Source organism: Ixodes scapularis, unplaced genomic scaffold, assembly GCF_016920785.2.
Source record: "Ixodes scapularis isolate PalLabHiFi unplaced genomic scaffold, ASM1692078v2 PGA_scaffold3__209_contigs__length_174095766, whole genome shotgun sequence".
NCBI classification, from domain to species: Eukaryota; Metazoa; Arthropoda; class Arachnida; order Ixodida; family Ixodidae; genus Ixodes; species Ixodes scapularis.
The window spans coordinates 131,512,370-131,529,865 of NW_024609868.1; the positions used below are offsets into that span (position 1 = coordinate 131,512,370).

A 17,496-nucleotide genomic window follows, 5' to 3' on the forward strand; every position below is an offset into this window, starting at 1 on the left:
CGACTAAGCACCAGGTGCGGACTATGCACCGGGTGTGTACAATCTAAGCAAAATCTTTTATTTTTTACCCCAAATCTGCCCCTGCGGAGTACAGTATGGAAAATATGGTGCACCAGCCTAATGCAAAGCTGTCAGAAATGTTTTGTTGACAGTGAAAAAAATGAAAGCCGTTTACAATTCCCTGTAACGCCGGTTAGAGCGCAGCTCTTGAGGAGGAAGATGGAAGCGTACTGAGGGATAGGTGACTCCTTGAGGTCACGTGACCTCAAGGGGGTCACGTGACTTCAGGGGGTCACGTGACCTCCGGGGGTAACGTGACCTCAGGGGCTCACGTGACCTTTGGGGGTCACGTGACCTTAGGGGGTCACGTGACCTCAAGGCGGTCACGTGACTTCTGGGGGTCACGTCACCTCAAGGGGTCAGGAGACCTCAGGGGGTCACGTGACCTAAGGGGCTCACGTGACCTAAGGGGGTCACGTGACCTCAAGGGGGTCACGTGACTTCAGGGGGTCACGTGACTTCTGGGGGTCACGTGACCCAGGGGTGTCACGTGACCTGGGTGGGTCACGTGACCTCGGGGGGGGGGGGGGGTCACGTGACCTCGCGGTTACGCCGACGGCGACGCCGACGCCGCTCAAGCCGGAAACGGGCCCCTAAGAGCTGCGCTCTAAAAGATTTTTATTGCGTTTTATCACAACCATGAGTAGGTAAGCACACAAACTTGTAACAATATAAAAATTCTTCCCATGCTCTTAGCACGGTGACATTGGCGCAGACTCGAAGTATGGCCAGAAGGACACTTGCAGATGATGTACACATCTCGAGAAGCAAAGTCTGTCAAAGAAATTGTAGGGCCGAGAACCTCGACTATTTCAGGGATCTTGCACGGCAGATCAGCTGTTCATGATATTCTAAGTCTCACGAAAGATTTCTCCCAGTTCGTAAGAAAGCAGTCATCACCTAAGCTTATTTGTCTTTAGCCAAGCTATACAGATTCTTGGGGTATAGACTAAACCAAAACATGTAACTCGAAGACAGAAGAGACTAGAGAAGTTGCCAATCAACTAACGATACTTTTAAATGGCTAAGAATCGGGCACATATAGAGAATGCAGAAAAAAAGACGAGGAAAGATCACATGTATCTTAGAGCGAGGGAGTGAAATTAATTTAAATTAACTAAGAGTCTTTCACAAGCAATTACAGGGTTGGTAGGTTCCCTGCAATTAGTCTTTATTCAACACCTCAGCTGGCGTCTCGTCTAGTAACTTGTTGCAGGATGAGCCTCAGCGTCGTCCTTTCAGGTGCTCACGAAGTGCACGCTACAGATCCTCGCTGACGTTGGCGGAATCAAAACTGAACCGCCCCCACTGAAATATAAATCAATAATATAAGATATCTGGTGTGATCAGCGGAAAATTGACATGAAATAATAAAAACTATTATTCTCCATAACAAATAAAAACATAACCAGGTCTTTTTTTATATTTTCAATAAGGGGGGGGGGGGGGGGTGGCTGGTTGGGGCGGTTTGGATGTGCATTCCTTGTGTGTGTTGTTTGGTAGGGGGGATGCATGTGTATATTATAGGGTCGTACATGATGGCTATAAACAGCTAAAGAAACGGGAACAGCGATTAAGAAACACACGGCAGGACAAAGCTGTACTCGCAACCCCCAAAAGCCCCTCCCCTAGCTAGAAGTCTGCTGACAAAGCCAGAACGGCAGGGCGTCTCTTGTGAACGGCCGAGCTCCAGCACGCCTTCGTTGCCCTTCGCTGCGATTTGGCTGTACGTGCACGCTCGAGGCTCGCGAGATAGAAGCCCTATCGAAGGTTGGAAGCTAGTGCTGGAGGAACTGAAGCTCCTCCCTGCCGTTCTCATCCTGCCGGTGATTCTAGTCGAAATGTTCGTGCCAAAGGGATCCAACATCGCGATCGAGACCCCGTCAAACACCTCGAGGGAAGGGACAAACGCGTGCGTAAATCAAATATTCCGTCACGCAGGCACTGCCAACGGACTTTCCCACGTTCGGTAGTCATGCTGTGTTTGTTCTGGCACCAATTTCATTTCATTTTTCCGGCGTATTTAGCAAAACTGATCTTCCAACAAAAGAGAAACTTACTTTTGTTGGAGCACTGCCGTGGTTCAGGCTTGGCGCCGTTCGAGTCTCGTACGGCTTTTCAGCGAAGCGGCAAAGGAAGCGGTAGCATTTTAATAACTGACTACAACAATATCGGAGGTTGTTACTGCAATTAACAACGAAATATTTGTGCTAGCCGGGCTTTTATATCTTCTTTATCGGAATTATTATTATTGACTAGCGTACCCGACCGCCTACGGCGGAGAAGCGAGGCGAAAAACAACGAGCCACTCGGATCGGGGCGTCCCACCAGGGGCTGGAATGGCGCTGTAGTCAGCGGCGAAAACTTGAGCGCTTCGGTCCTATAGCGCGTGATATTAGGTCCAGCAAGTGTAATTACGTGAGGAGAAAAGTATTGTTGACTAGTGCAACAAGAACGACGATTCCACTGGCACGTCTGCTTATTGAGGAACGGAGTGTTGTAGTTGCAGGTGGTGCTCCCAACCCTTATCCCGTTTATCCTCCGCTCAGCAGGCAGCATCGCGCAACCCCACCGGCCCGCGCAATTTTCACACCTTCTCTTCTATACGTCGTTTCAGCTTAAGTTCAGTCGCAGACGATTCTATGAGCTAATTGTACCAATCAAGCAGCGTCAAAAGCGCCAGTCACTTGGCATTTTCTGTTTATGATTAGTTCAGCGATGACTAAACACGTACAAAAACAATAAACACAATGATGGTGCGCTTTTCACGCTCTCTGATCGGGAAAATCAGCTCGTAGCGTCGGCTGCTTATGTAATTAAAGGTGGAACCGGGTATAAACCAGGGTGCCTACAGACCCTTATCCGCGGTCCAGATGCAGCCCGCAGAGGCGTCCCGGCCGGTCCGTGAGGGGACGCGGTGTTTGCCTTAGCCTCCGGCCCCCGGCCCGGTTGTAGAAACACGAAAATCAGCCCGAGTGAAAGATGGGGGGCCGCCACGCGTACTTAAGGCTCTAAGGAAGATATAAGAAAGAGAGAAAACTGCGACCGAAACGCGGGAACTCTCGCCATAATATTGTACGTTTTCATACGCAGCATTACTATTTGTAGTTCTCAGCTTTATGCACGTGTAACTATAATAGAATTCCTTAGCGCTCTCATAAATGTTCGGGCTCAGTATCCTGTGTCCTAACTCTTGCGTATTGTCATTAGCAGATCCAATATTCACATGAGTCTTCTGCACTTTGTGAAAATTAAAGAGTTGCTTTGTGTTTTTGTTTATGTCTGTCGAGTTCTCTGAATTGTGATTATTTTGCAATGTCATGAGTAGCATGATAGTTTTCTATTTAAATTAAAGTATAAGTATTCTTGAAACTTACATTTCTTTTTGCATGTCTTCTCTGCTTCAAGTTTCCGTCTTTAAATGCTCATTTAGACTCACATATTTAGCATTCTTCTCAATTAGATCGCCTTAAATATGTTTCTTCCCTCACAACTGCCACAGGTCCTCAATCCGGCAACTTAGTCAAACAGTTTGGAGACCCCTGTCCCAGACCGTCATATTTTAGCAGATGGTGCTCATCTACTTAGATGAGCTACCACCAGGTCGCTGAAGCATATTTAGCGAACTTGTGTTATGTGCAGGAGTCGTGCAGGTTCTTGTAAGAATAAATAAAATATAAACACGTGCTCTACGTCTCGAGAAAGAAGGGTTCAAGATAGCCACGTTAGAAGCAGGCAAGCTTGTTTCACCAGCATACTGAAAAGTTACATCACTATTGTCAAACGTACAAAATTTCGCTCCAAAACTGAAAAAGTTTTTAACACTTGTAATCGTACAGTATTTTATAATGTATCTGTTATAATCTATGGAACACGAGTGCAGCACTTGGGGCCGGTTGCACAATGTAGCTGAGATGAAATCGAAGCTCAACCGGGCACCCTAAGTTGAGTTTAAGTTTTTTTTCGATTGCACCGAAATTTCTTATCGCTAGACCGTGCACTAAACCACGCTTATCGTGAGCCTTCAACAGTGGACACTTTGTTTTTGGTTGTTTCTTAATCCCGGGTTTAAAACTTGGCAACTGGTTTGTAAAGGTAAGGTGGTGCACAAAAGTGGTTGTAAAAGGTGTTTTAGGCTACACAAGCGTGAGAGTCTCAACATAATGGCATTCCATAGTAACGAGGATGCAAAGTACCTTCGCATGAAATGTTTATTGACCCTTGTTTTCAAGATGGTCTCCACTCAGAGCGTGCGTTAGCTCTAACCGAGATAACACGCAACTGTGGTGCTCACGGTGAAGTTTCCTTATCTCGCGAGTAGAGTCTTTGCTTCACAAAACTGTGTCGTTTTATACATATATTGCATGTCACGTTGTTCGCAGTCATGCCAGTAATTTATGTGCCGCGCAGTTCAGTTCGTCGTTGTGTTTTTCCCACCGCAGAAGCTGTAGTTCGGTAGAAATACCGTCAGTAACCAGCAATTCTGATACTTGCAAGCTACGTATGCCTTTTCTTCGTGGCGGCGACAAATCATAACAATAATGCGAGATTCGTTCAGCACTGTATTTGGGCAGGCTGCGGGCGGGCCGGGGGGGGAGGGGGGCGAAGAAACGACTGTCGTCGTCGACATGATATAATGAACTAGTGTGTGTTTTAGCACTTCGACGACCGCCGTCGTCTATTTGTTCAACTAGGTAGACACGCAGTGTAATGTGCCAAAGCATATGTTTCATGCCCCTCTAGGTATACATGTTACCACATGTTGTGCGGTATTGTAGAAGCTAATGATCGTTAGGTAGCCAAATCTGTACTTCAATATATTCCACATCGTTATCAAAAATAAATAGAATATTTACTTTTGTTTTGGGGTGTGCTGTTTAGCAATGCAAAAAAAAAATGTGTCGTGAAGTCGGCATCATTAAAACTAGTATTTTGGATCTTTTCGCGGCACTTCACATTTTAGTAAAGATAGGTAGAGTTAAATTATTTCTGGCAAACAACTGGGTACCAGCCCTAGAGTAACGCCTTGCTTATTCTAAAATTTGTTGATGGAATATGTTAACGAAATAATTCAGGTTCTAACAAAAACATGAGAAGTTTATGAAAGCTGGTTTGGCTCATCGAGATAATTTATTTTAAAATAATATAGGTCATAAATAACCTAACTTTGATGTTATGTTCCCAGTTTTGGTCTTCATGATTGAGATCGGAGATGGAACAGACAAAATAGTAGAAAAGAAAATATGTACAGCGTCTTGGTCTGAGGCGCAGCTTGAATTTCTTCGCTAAAAGACAAAACTAAGAGATGATTAAAAAAAACAAAAAAAAACTAAGACCCAGGCATATAAATTAGAATAACATAATAGTACCAAAGGAATGAAACACAAGGCTGCAACAAAAAGGTGAAACTTTACCAATACGCGACCACTTTACTAAGCAATTGTGACTATTTAAAACAAGTAAGAAACCCAGAGTCTAAAATAGCCGACTTTCTAATCTAACGAATCTAAAATGAACGATCCTTCATTTTATTATCTAACATACTGATAATAACTGATCTAGTACACAGAATATCTGAAGATCAGGTTAGAAGGTTGCATGTAAATACCTCAAGTTAGCAGTCATCCTGGATATGGAAATCTTTTCCTTTACAGCGGATACACACGCCGTCGAATTTTATACCTTACTAACTCAACTCTCTCTGAAAGTTTAACCCATTTTATTTTGACTTTTGTGATCATAATAATGCTAAAGATAATTGTTTTCTTGCTTACTAGCTATGCAAATATATACATCACACATGTACTGGAAGTGTGACCACACAGAAGGTGTCTTTGTGCAAGCGATATATGTAACCTGTTACTGAAATCGGCTGATAAAGCAAAGAAAATGAGGAATATTATTGTTTGAGCCAAAATACTAACGCTAAAAAGGATCCATGTCATTCGAGTGACTAAAACGTATTTACACTTTGGCTATCTTACCGCTTTTGCAGGCCGCACTGTCTTATCGGCGCTTTTCGTACAAGGTTGTTGCCTCTCCAGTCACTTTTGTGCAGCACTATAAAGTAGCGCAAGGACGACGGAAGGAAGAATGAGAAGACAGGAAAGAGCGCTCTTTCCTGTCTTCTCGTTCTTCCTTCCGTCGTCCTCGCGCTATTTTTTAGTGATGTTTTCCCGACTAGCCCACTAGAGGATTTTAATACTGTTGTGGTGGCTTGAATATGCTAAGTCAGGTCATTCAGTCAGGTGTAAGAAAAAATGGCTGCCCGAAGTGCAATTTGTACAAGTGGAGGATTCATTGTTTTTTGTGGTCTGGAGGGGCTTCAGGGTCCGATATCTGTCAAGAACGTTTTGCACAGTATCATGGAAATGATTTTGTCACAAAGTTTGTTTAAATGAATAGGGATACTGTATAAAAATGCATAAGTGTCAGCAATAAATTAGGCAATGCCCTTCCGTGTCGACGACTGATGACGAGAGTGAGCGTGCTTGTGAAGCCATTCTGTAAAATACACGATTGACAGTGGAGGATGTGGCAAATATTTGCAAATTAGCCAAGGATTTGCGGATGTGATTATCCATGACAGGCGTGGGTGTAGAAAAGTTTCTATCAAAATAAATTCTAGAGCCAGAGTGAATCATTTTAATCACCCTCGTATTGAGGTTTTTATGTTCTTTTTTTCTTCAGTTTATATTTGACGCATTTCTTACTCCCACAAAAGAGCAAGGATGCTAGGTTGTGCTTTGCCATTTCTGAAGTGTGCTTTCTTTCTTTCAGCCAGGTTCTTGTTGTAGACCACCTTTTGGGGGGTGGGGGGGGCGAATTAGTACCCACCTATATATAGTTGCAACCGCCCCAGTGAGAGAGAACCTCACTGCAGCCTGTTAAGCGCCCGTGCAGGCTTCATTTGCATCGACCATTCTTTTAGTCTCGTTCTCGATGGTACCGTCATTGTGTCCAGATTGTATTCAGTCATTGGCCGTAGACGGTGCTATTGTAATAAATATTTTTATCTTGTTGAAAATTTATATCGACCAGAAGTTGAGAAGAGTAGTTCCTTCGCAAACAAAGGTTAAACGGTAGAGCACGGTTACTTCAACTAGCAAAATATTCAATTTCTAGTGTAACTTGCTTTAATCTGTAAGGGTTAACTCCGCTCTAAAAATCTGCTTAAAGTAAAGCATGGATATCGATTTAAAAGGCCCAAATACGATGGATATTAAGAATGCTATTTCATTTGGGTATTGGGCAGATTGTGGGTTAGTTATTATTGAAAGTTGCTTTTGTGTTGATAAATGTGTTTTGTGTTGTCATTGCCGTTGAACGGCAGCACTGACAATCGGCAAGCCACGATTCCGCGTGACGAAGGCTGCGTCACTGACCAGTCTTGGTTCAATCGGAGCTATTGCACTGTTTGCCGGCTAGCCGACTCGCACAGCATTTCTATTATCCGTTTTCGTCAAGACTGCGTCGTAACTTTGTCAAGTTTTGGATATGGCCGTATTTCGACCTCCTACAGCGATATGAGCTGTTTTCCTTTAGGCCGACTTTCAGAGCGCAGTTAACTTTAAACCAACAAACGTCAGTACTTTAGGGTAGCCTAGTACAGGAGGAGGAGAATTTGTTATTGCGGTATTTTATGATTCATTTAGCGAGTTACTAACTTACCTTTGAAATCAGAAATTGCAGTAGATTGTATCTGCATCTGTCTTGCAGGTAAAAGTCACACTTTGTTTTGGAAAATGTAACAGCATGGCACTGGTTGCTCGTAATAAAATAACTTTTTATTGAACATTGTACAGGTGCTTTTTTAAGTGGCAACCATGTAAACATCAAGTTGTTTAAATAATTAAACACAAGATTCTATCATAGAATACTGTGCCAGGTCTTTCTGGCACATTGAAATGTTATTTAAATGGAAGTGAAGACATTGGGTGCTACAAGTTACGAAGACCCCTTCATCACTTCTGATTTGTAAAACTTCAGGTAAAACCACTCCATATTTGGAATAACTGACACCAAAAAGTTGTCGTGTCGTTTCACTATGATGTTTTTGACCAGGAATGGCGAGTACACAAAAAAGTGGCACACGGTAAGGTTCAGAACATACAACGATACTTGCACTTGGGTGTAGTAGCTGTGACTTTATTTGAGCAGCAATTTCCGATTTACGAAGTGCAAGTAGTCGAAGGACAAGTTGCCCTCCTTGTCACAGATGGGCTTGTCTCGACAGCGTTAGGGGCACTTGATCTCGAGTAAAGTGATGTCGTCGACAGCTTGCGCTAAACCATCTGGGCTGCAAGAAAGCCAGCCTTGTACCTTGCTGATGATGAGGCCTATACGGATGACCATGCAGCCTTCTTCCTCCTCATATATTTTTTTTTTGTAGTGGGCTTAATCTCAATGCCATACTTACGGGCTTTTGACTGAAGCTGTTTTTTTTTTTTTTTCTTTTGTTACAGAGATCATGTGCAAGGCTTTTCAAGGCCTGTTCCACGCATAGGAATTATGTGTGCTCTGAGCTTGCAGAAAGTCTTTCCTCTCTGAGCAGGTGCCATTCAGGACACAGGTTCTCTTGCACGCTTGTGGCTACTACAGTCGCACTCGTCTGCATCAAGCATGATGTGTTCAACGTTTTCAATGTCGTGTAGCGTGCACTTTGGCGATGAAAAGCAAAGGGAGGACCAGCCAATGCGTGGTAGTATCTCTTGGAGGCGTCGTGAGCTCTCCCGGAGTTCTAAAAAGGCTCTAAGCATAAGCCCCTGAGCGCTGTTCTTTTTTGCAATCATCTCCGGAATGTATGCGCAAGGAGGAGTAGGGCTCGCCTTTGGAGGCAATATCTCCTAGAAATCAACGTCTTTAGCATACAGCCTCAGCTGCTTGTTGAATGGCGCCTTCCACTTGTTTGGTTGAAAAGTCTGCGTTACGGAGTCTTCGCTGTTGACATTTGCAACAAGTGCCGCTGTGTGCTTACATTTTCTTTTAACTCCACCTTGGCAGTCGCAGTGGGCTTTGTGGACGCTATAGGGGGCGCCACTGTGTAGAAAGCGCGGGGGGCGTTACCCCCCGTGAAAGAACGCATAAGAGCAGCAGCGGGGACGCCGACCAGGGAGAGAGAAGCGGGGCCTGGAGCGAAAGGTACACGCTGCGGCGGTGTCGACCAACGACCTTGTTAATACTAACTTCATGTTTACAATTTACTAATAAATGTAGTTTCACGTTTTCCGAAATCCTGGCTCCGTGTTCCGCCGGGTTGGGCACGCAGCAAGGCAACTTTCCCACGTGGCGCCCAACGTGTTTTGCTGCCCTCCTGTCGAAATGACGCGGGTCTGGGGTTTCATCGCTCGGTAAGATTTTTCAACCGTGGCGTTTCTCTTCGAAGTAGTGCACCGTGTCGGCGTTGCGTGTATTCAAACACAGCGCGATTGCCCGTTGAATTGGAGCCGCAAAGCATTGCTTAATCACGCGGGCGACGCTTTGGGGGCGTGTTCATCTTTCGTTAGTCGAGTTACCGTCTGTTGCCGCACACCCTTTTCTTGTCTGCTTTGTGTTTGTTTTTTTCCGCCATGTCTCCGACACTACGGTCCGAGACGAAGGATGTCGAAAAGCCCGAAGCAAGCGGGAATCCCGCAGCGGGCTCGGCGGATGCGCAAGCCGAACTGCTTTTGAAGGTGGAGGCCATGTGTGATGCGGTCACACAGCGTCTCGCCGTCCAGCATTCACGTGAGCCGGAGCTGCGCCCCCAGGTGACGGTGCCGGTCTACACTGGCTACGGCGACACCAAGTCAGTCGCTGACTTCTTGGGTGAGTTGGACACCTACAAAGCCGCCTCAGGCGCCTCGGAATCTCTCATGATTAAGAGAATACTTCCGCTTGCGCTACTGTCAAGTGCTGCGTGTTGGTTAAGGCTGCAAACCACATTCACGAGCATAGCGGAGTTTGAGTGGAGATTCCGAGATGAGTTCCTGCCCCCTGGTTACGAGTATCAAATTCTGAGAGAACTCGAGTCCCGAACGCAACATCCGAACGAAAACCTGGTTCAATATGTTCGCGCATTACAGGAACTCACAAGAAGGGCGAAACCTGATGCCCTCGAGTCGGAGAGTATAGCTCGGGTCATAAGGCAATGTCACCCAAAATACCACGCCTACTTACACGGCCGCACCTTTGGGACCCTTGAAGAGCTGGCCCGGCATGCCCGCGGCACAGAGGAGATCTTCCTCGCTAAGCAGAATTATCTGCCCCCTCCACTGCCAGAAAACTCTCTTGAACCCGCATGTGTTTGGACAGGCGCCGAGGCATACCCGACACAAAGACCTCCACGGGACGGGCATAAAATAGCCCATGAAAGCAGCCGGAGGCACTCCAGTACTGGTTCAATGCGGGGCCACTGGAGGATGTCGGAAGAGCGCCCTGGTGCAGGTGGCTCAGGCAGGTATTCGGACCGCTGCCACAATTGTGGACAGCGCGGTCACTTCCAAAGAGAGTGCCCAAATGCATCGTCAATGCAGAATCAAACAAATGGCGGAAGGGCTGAAAGTGGCAAGAGGGATTATCAAGTCCCGGCCAACCCTCGAGAAATAAGAGGCCGTGAAAATCCGGGCAGTAACAGAGAAACTCAGTCGGGAAACTATTACGGCCGGCGTCGCTGAATCCCAGATTACAGCCGACGACGGCAAATACGACAGCTGGGAACACACAAAGGGTTACGCTTGCTCCATCCGTATGTCGACTGCAGCCTATCCCAAAAATAATCGAACCGCGCATGACGATTACCTTGCTTGGTTTTTCTTTTGCCGCGCTTTTGGATACGGGGGCCGCTATCTCGCTTATTGGTGACGACGCACATGAGCTATGCAAATCTAAAAAAATAATGCTCCGTCCATCTGACACTCTTTTGCAGCTAGCTTCTGGTTTCGCAAAACCAGCGGGTGGAGCCGTTAGGCTCAAAATTTCGTTCCACGAAAAGACACGGCGTCAGCGCTTTCTTTATCTATCGGGGCTCGCCGTACCCGTAATCTTGGGCCGAGATTTTATTGCAGGCGAGAACATGACGCATGATTTCCCTGGTGGAGGCTACCGGCTAGGAAGCCAGACGGAGCTCACTCAGTTTACCAGGCGAGAGGACTGCATTACCGGCCCAACCCTCCCGACCCACTTCACAGCGGCCCCAGCTTTCCTGCCTACAGGCATTAACGCTGCACTACAGAAGTGCCCCGCCAATAACCTTCAAAAGATTAAGCTGGAGGACGTCCTGCGGCCATTCTCTCCGATGTTCACGGAGCGACCAGGAAAGACAGACATCCTGCTGCATCGGATTGAAACCGGTGTCGCTCCGCCCTGGAGGTGCAATCCGCGCCCCATCAGCGTGCACAAAAGGAAACTCCTGGACACGGCACTCGATGAGATGATTCACACCGGTGCATTACATGAGTCAAAGAGCCCTTGGGCGTTTCCTGTGGTCCTTGCTCCAAAAAAGGATGGAACCGCCATGCTTTGTGTAGACTACAGACGCCTTAACGACGTGTCTGTACGGGACAGTTACCGTTTCCCTAGTATTTCCTCTGTAATGTACGCGCTCGGTAACGCGACTGTGTTTACAACGCTCGATTGCAGCCGCGGGTTCCGTCAGATCGAGATTCACCCGTTGGACGTGCAGAAAACGGCGTTCATCTGCCACAGAGGATTATTCGAGTTCACCCGCTTGCCGTTCGGTTTGTCAAACTCGCCAGCGAGTTTTCAACGTCTGATGGATGTTGTACTTGGCGACGCAAAGTACAACTTTGCAATGGCATACATGGATGACGTAGTTGTCTTTTCGCGCACGTTCGAAGAACACGTCGAGCACTTGAGCATAATACTCGAGCGAATGCGTAGCGCGGGTCTCACAATTCACCCGGGAAAGGGGCAGTTGGCCGCGCCAGAGATCAATCTTCTTGGTTTCGTGGTTGACAATGGCACACCCCGTCCTAACGAGGAGAAGGTTCGCGCGCTAACTGAGTATCCGTGCCCATATGACGTGAAAAGCCTGCAGAGGTATCTTGGTATGATTGCATTTTACAGGGATTTTATTCCCTACGGTTCCGAGATATCTCAGCCACTTAATCACCTCCTTCGAAAGGGCATCAAGTGGCACTGGAACGTTGAACAACAGAGTGCATTCATTGCCCTTTCGGGGGCAGTGACTGAAAATGCTTGTCTACATCTTCCTGATTTAAACCAACCTTTCGTTTTGCAGACAGATGCAAGCGATATCGGCGTGGGTGCTGTTTTGCTGCAGGAGCATTACTGTGTGCTTCGGCCAGTTGCCTTCGCAAGTCAGACACTTACTCCCGCCTTGCGGAATTACAGTGTGGCGGAAAGGGAATGTTTGGCCATAGTATATGCGTTAAAGCGGTTTGACATGTACTTAGACGCCGCAACATTCCAAATTCAGTGTGATCACTTAGCACTTTCATGGCTGAAAAGGCTTCAGAACCCTGCCGGTCGGCTTGCTCGTTGGGCGCTTACGCTACAGCGATACGACTACACTATCGTGTACAGACCTGGTGCAACAAACAAAATTGCTGATGCTCTTTCCCGCGCCCACCTCCCTGAGGAGCACACGCAGGAAGGTCCGGGCCTGGTTGCTGTCGCAATCACAACGCAGGAATCACCTGAAGCACGGTGGGGAGCACTGATCACAAGAGAGGAACTTCTCAAGGCTCAGCAGGACGACGGGCTGTGTCAGCGGGTGACCGCCTGGCTGGCAATAACGAGCACGGTTAATGGAGCGAGTGACGAGCAATTCGACTCGTACTTGCTGAGTAGCGACGGGCTCCTGTTGCGCTACATTCCTCAAGCTGATGGCGACCCGAGCAGCTCGGCGTTCCGGACTGTGATACCTAGAATGTTACGTAAGTCTTTCATCACGTACATGCACGACACCGCACTAGCCGGACACAGTAGTGGGAGCAAAACGTATGATAAGTTGTCCCAAATTGTGACCTGGCCCGGCATGCGGCAAGATGCACTGAGGTATGCGCGTAGTTGCCCGTCATGCCAGAAAGCGAAGCCACGTGGTGGTCAACCCCCAGGCCTCACGCAACCGATCGTAAGCCAGAGCCCTTGGCAGATCTGTTGTTGCGACGTCATGGGCCCATTCCCGCGTAGTCCTCGCGGAAATCAGTACTTGTTCGTGGTAACGGATCATTTCACGAAATGGGTTGAGCTGTTCCCTTTGCGCAAACTGGACTCGCAGAAAATCTGGCATTGTCTGCTGCAAACATTCGCGCGCTTCGGATTTCCGACGAGTTTGATTTCCGACAACGCTTCCTATTTCCCTAGCAAGGTGTTCGTGGATACGTGTGCGGTGCTGGGAATTGAGCATAAACGTACATCACCGTATAACCCGCAAGCAAACATCACTGAAAGGGTGAACCGGAACCTTAAGATGATGCTCGTTGCGCATACCGATCGCCACAAGGACTGGGACGCGAAGCTCTCAGAAATGGCCTTCGCCACTCACACTACGGTTAACCGGTCGACCGGTCTCAGCCCTGCCCAGCTAAATTTTGGCGAAGAACTTGCTTTCGCGCTTTCGAACGCTCTTCGCTCAACAGAACCCACGTCGCAATACCGCACCTACTGGAAGTTTGCAGACGACCTCCGCAAGCGCTTCTCGGACAACCTCAGAGAAGCTCGGGAGAGCCTCGACGTCGCCAGACTGCAGCAGTCCGAGCAGTACAACCAGGGACGCCGAAACCTGCAGTTTGAGGTGGGAGACCTCGTGCTCAGGCGCACTCATCCCCTGAGTGATGCAACAAGGGGATTCACGGCCTCACTGGCAAACAGGTGGGAGGGTCCATTCCGTGTTGGCAAAAAGCTGTCCATGCTCACATACACACTTATTTGCTGCTCCAGTGGTCAATGCACAGGACCAATTCATGTCACCGACCTAAAACTATTCCACAGCCAAGAAAATTTCTCGCAGGATCCAGCAGATGGCAGCAGCAGTCGGGTCCCTGATTCCCCCTCCCCGCCACCCCGGCGGTACAATCTGCGACGTCGGTGCCAGCTAACAGGGAGATCGCGAAGCGACTAACGAAAACATTTGTTTTTCACCCTTAAAATTTTGAACGTTCTCCGGTTCACACCCCATCAATATGTTCTCCTTTTCAGAGGGGGGGGGGGGGCACTATATCCCACCTGAGCGCACTTACCGACTTTTATTTTCAGGGGCCACGCGCGGCACGCCTAATGTGTCGCTCATCGGGCTGTTTCTTATTTTTACGAAGATGGAGAGAGGGTGCCGATCTCATCACCGCGGCCGTCGCAGCCACCACGGCCACCAGGGCCGGGGGACCCATTCGAGGTGGCGACCAGGGTCATCCAGGCCACAAGGACCGGGGCCGGGGTCATCACGACGAGATCAGGGCAACGCGGACCTCCACATCCTCTGCCGCCGCTGCCGGCGACGGCCACAAGGCACCGTGACAACATGGATGGGGCAGACCGACGGTGGACCGGTCGGCTGGGCATCCTGGCAAGCCTGGGAAGAACAACCACACCCAGAACGCGGGGAAGCACACGTCATCGCCCCCGAGCCTTTCAGAGGACTGACACTGGAGGACCGCCACCCCAACGATCCAGCGGCGCAATACACCGCAGAGGAACGGAGGCTCCTCTGTCCGCTGTGCGGAGTCCTGGAGCTCGCTCGAGAAACACACCGAGCGGGGCTCCTACACGTGACCCGGGAAGCTGCCGACCGCGCTGCGAGGCTCCAGAAGCACGACGAGCTGCAGAGGGCCATCGACGTCGTACGAAGGCAACGTCCTCCACTTCTGAGGTCAAACGACCACGACGAGCACGTCATAGACATGCCTCACTTTTGAGGGGGGGATTGTGTGGACGCTATAGGGGGCGCCACTGTGTAGAAAGCGCGGGGGGCGCTACCTCCCGTGAAAGAACGCATAAGAGCAGCAGCGGGGACGCCGACCAGGGAGAGAGAAGCGGGGCCTGGAGCGAAAGGTACACGCTGCGGCGGTGTCGACCAACGACCTTGTTAATACTAACTTCATGTTTACAATTTACTAATAAATGCAGTTTCACGTTTTCCGAAATCCTGGCTCCGTGTTGTTCCGCCGGGTTGGGCACGCAGCAAGGCAACTTTCCCACAGCTTGAATAATACGCCCTGCCGCATCAAGCTGCAGAGAGCTTGGTTTATAGGGAAGTGAATACGGGGCCTTGTGTCCATCTATTGCTATTCGAAGTTTGTCCCAATAGTAACGAGAATTAATATATTGCGGCCCACATTCGGCTCCGGGTGGATGTTACGTCATTTACTTCAGGGTGAAAGATAGGGAGTCTCATTGTGCTGATTTTTGATCGCCTCTAACCTCGGTTGCCATGCAGATGTCAGTCAAATAAATATAGGCGATAAACATTTGTCTGGAACGAGGAAAAAATTATCCAACATGCTAGACAAGGTATGCACCGGTTATGAAGATATCAGATCATTCTTTGCTCAGGTGTTCCAGTAGCGCGAGGCTTTTAAAGTTGGATAGCGAAACGTTAAAGGTGCATCCTGCTTTGAACGACGGGCTACGATGAGAATGGAAGTTGTCGTAAAGTGCAGTAAGCTTTTGCGAAAGACAGACTGTTTACGATGTATGGCTTTGTAACCAAGTGCTTGAGCATCCGCAAGGTTTATGCAAAATTAGTGCCCAAAAACTTAAACCATGTTTATTAGCTAAAAAATGTAGGACTGTTTCTAAACGTAGTTGCCTTTTCTACGTCGACTGTGATGAAGTCTTGCTATTCGAGAAAACGAAACGCCAAAGTAGAGTGGCATACACCATCATCGCCCAAGCTGAGGTGCCAAAACTAATCTAAGTCAAATCGATGTTGATAATCATTTCTGGTGGTTGGAGACTGATTCACAAGAGGTTTCTCTACCATGACAGACAAACGGTAACAATTTTAATTTATTCAACATAATACAAAAGCGGGGTGCGCATGTGCAACAGAACGTTGGACACCGTTGCATTACCGTAATTTGCTAAAACAAAGGCAGAAAAAACACACCAGACCTCCAGCGTTCTGCTTCGACTTTGCTTCATGTCATTTCCGCCCTACACAGGATTCTTAGCCAGATCCTAATGTAGAAACACGTACTCAGCACATTAGCACATGTGGACGCCCATTGGTGTTCAGAAGTGGCAAGACTGCTAATGTGTGCACTTTCAAGAATGTTACTTAAAGAGGATTAAAAATAGCTTCATACAGTATCTCTGTGGGTAAAAATAAATCTGTTTTCATTGCCCTTGGGACTCACTTCGTACATGTAATCGACTTAAAAATGACATTTAGTTTATTTGCGTGGCAGTAAAGTATGCATGCGCAGAAATCAGCATGTAATCTTGCCAAACAATAAATTCGCTAAGCTGATTTTTGGACGTTACATTGAATTCACATCAGAATCCGCCTAATTCACCAATTACCGTCGATCGCACTGTGGACGAGGCGGGATCGAACACCAGGAGCTCGCGTACATGCAGCATGCTCGGTATAATTCAGCGAATAATACAAGCACGATACCGCAGCTTTGAGACTCGTTTTCGTAAAAACGAGCACCCACGCAGGAAGGCCCGGTTCAATGTGAGGAACGCGCACTGGCTTGTGTTGTTGAAGAGTTTATTATCGTCTTCACTGCACTGTCAGCTAGACAAAGATAACGTACGTTGCCTGGTTTACAAAGAAGCGCCACATTCAAATGCAGAGTTTACAAACCTTCACTGTAAAGGTGTACGCTTCCAGATTCACATTTGCCTGCCGCAGGCACTTTTCGTTCAAAACGATGGACTGCGGCTACATGCCCTAATCCAAAACATCAAAAACGTGTTCGCTTCTGCACAGTTTCTCCCCCCTTTTCTTCATTCCCTCCCTACAAAATCCCTCGGAGCCCACATTCCGAAAACCGGTCTGTACAATGGTTCCGGTTGCCATAGAGCACACACAAGGCACATGCAGCTGGCGGTTGGCCTGTACAACCAGTCGACCCCACAGCGGACGTGGGCGGCACTTCCGTTGCAGAGCGTCGCGCCCTCTGCAGGTGCCGCACATTTCCCATTACGTTAGTCAACATTTTAACTCTCTGATGCCAAGCCACGTGACTACGTCGCGTGACGTTAGAAAATGTAACGTAAAATAATCTTAAAACTACGGTATTTCTTCTCTGAAACAAATGTTTATTGCCGTCCAAACATATTTAGACGTTCCCTTCTTATACACTATATTCCATGCATAATATAGAACATTGCCGATAAAGGTCGCTGCCAATTTGTTAAATTTCTTCGATTTTAAGGGTCACGTTTCCCTGGAATATTATCAACTAAGAAACACATGATACACATGTCACCTATAAAGTTCTCTTTTCATGGTATTTATTTACG

General features: G+C 47.7%; 1 pseudogene; it reads right to left on the reverse strand.

Annotated features, from left to right (window-relative positions):
* Nucleotides 1-8,007: 8,007 nt before the first annotated feature.
* LOC115312458 lies at nucleotides 8,008-8,684 on the reverse strand (annotated as a pseudogene).
* Between the last annotated feature and the right edge of the window lie 8,812 nt (nucleotides 8,685-17,496).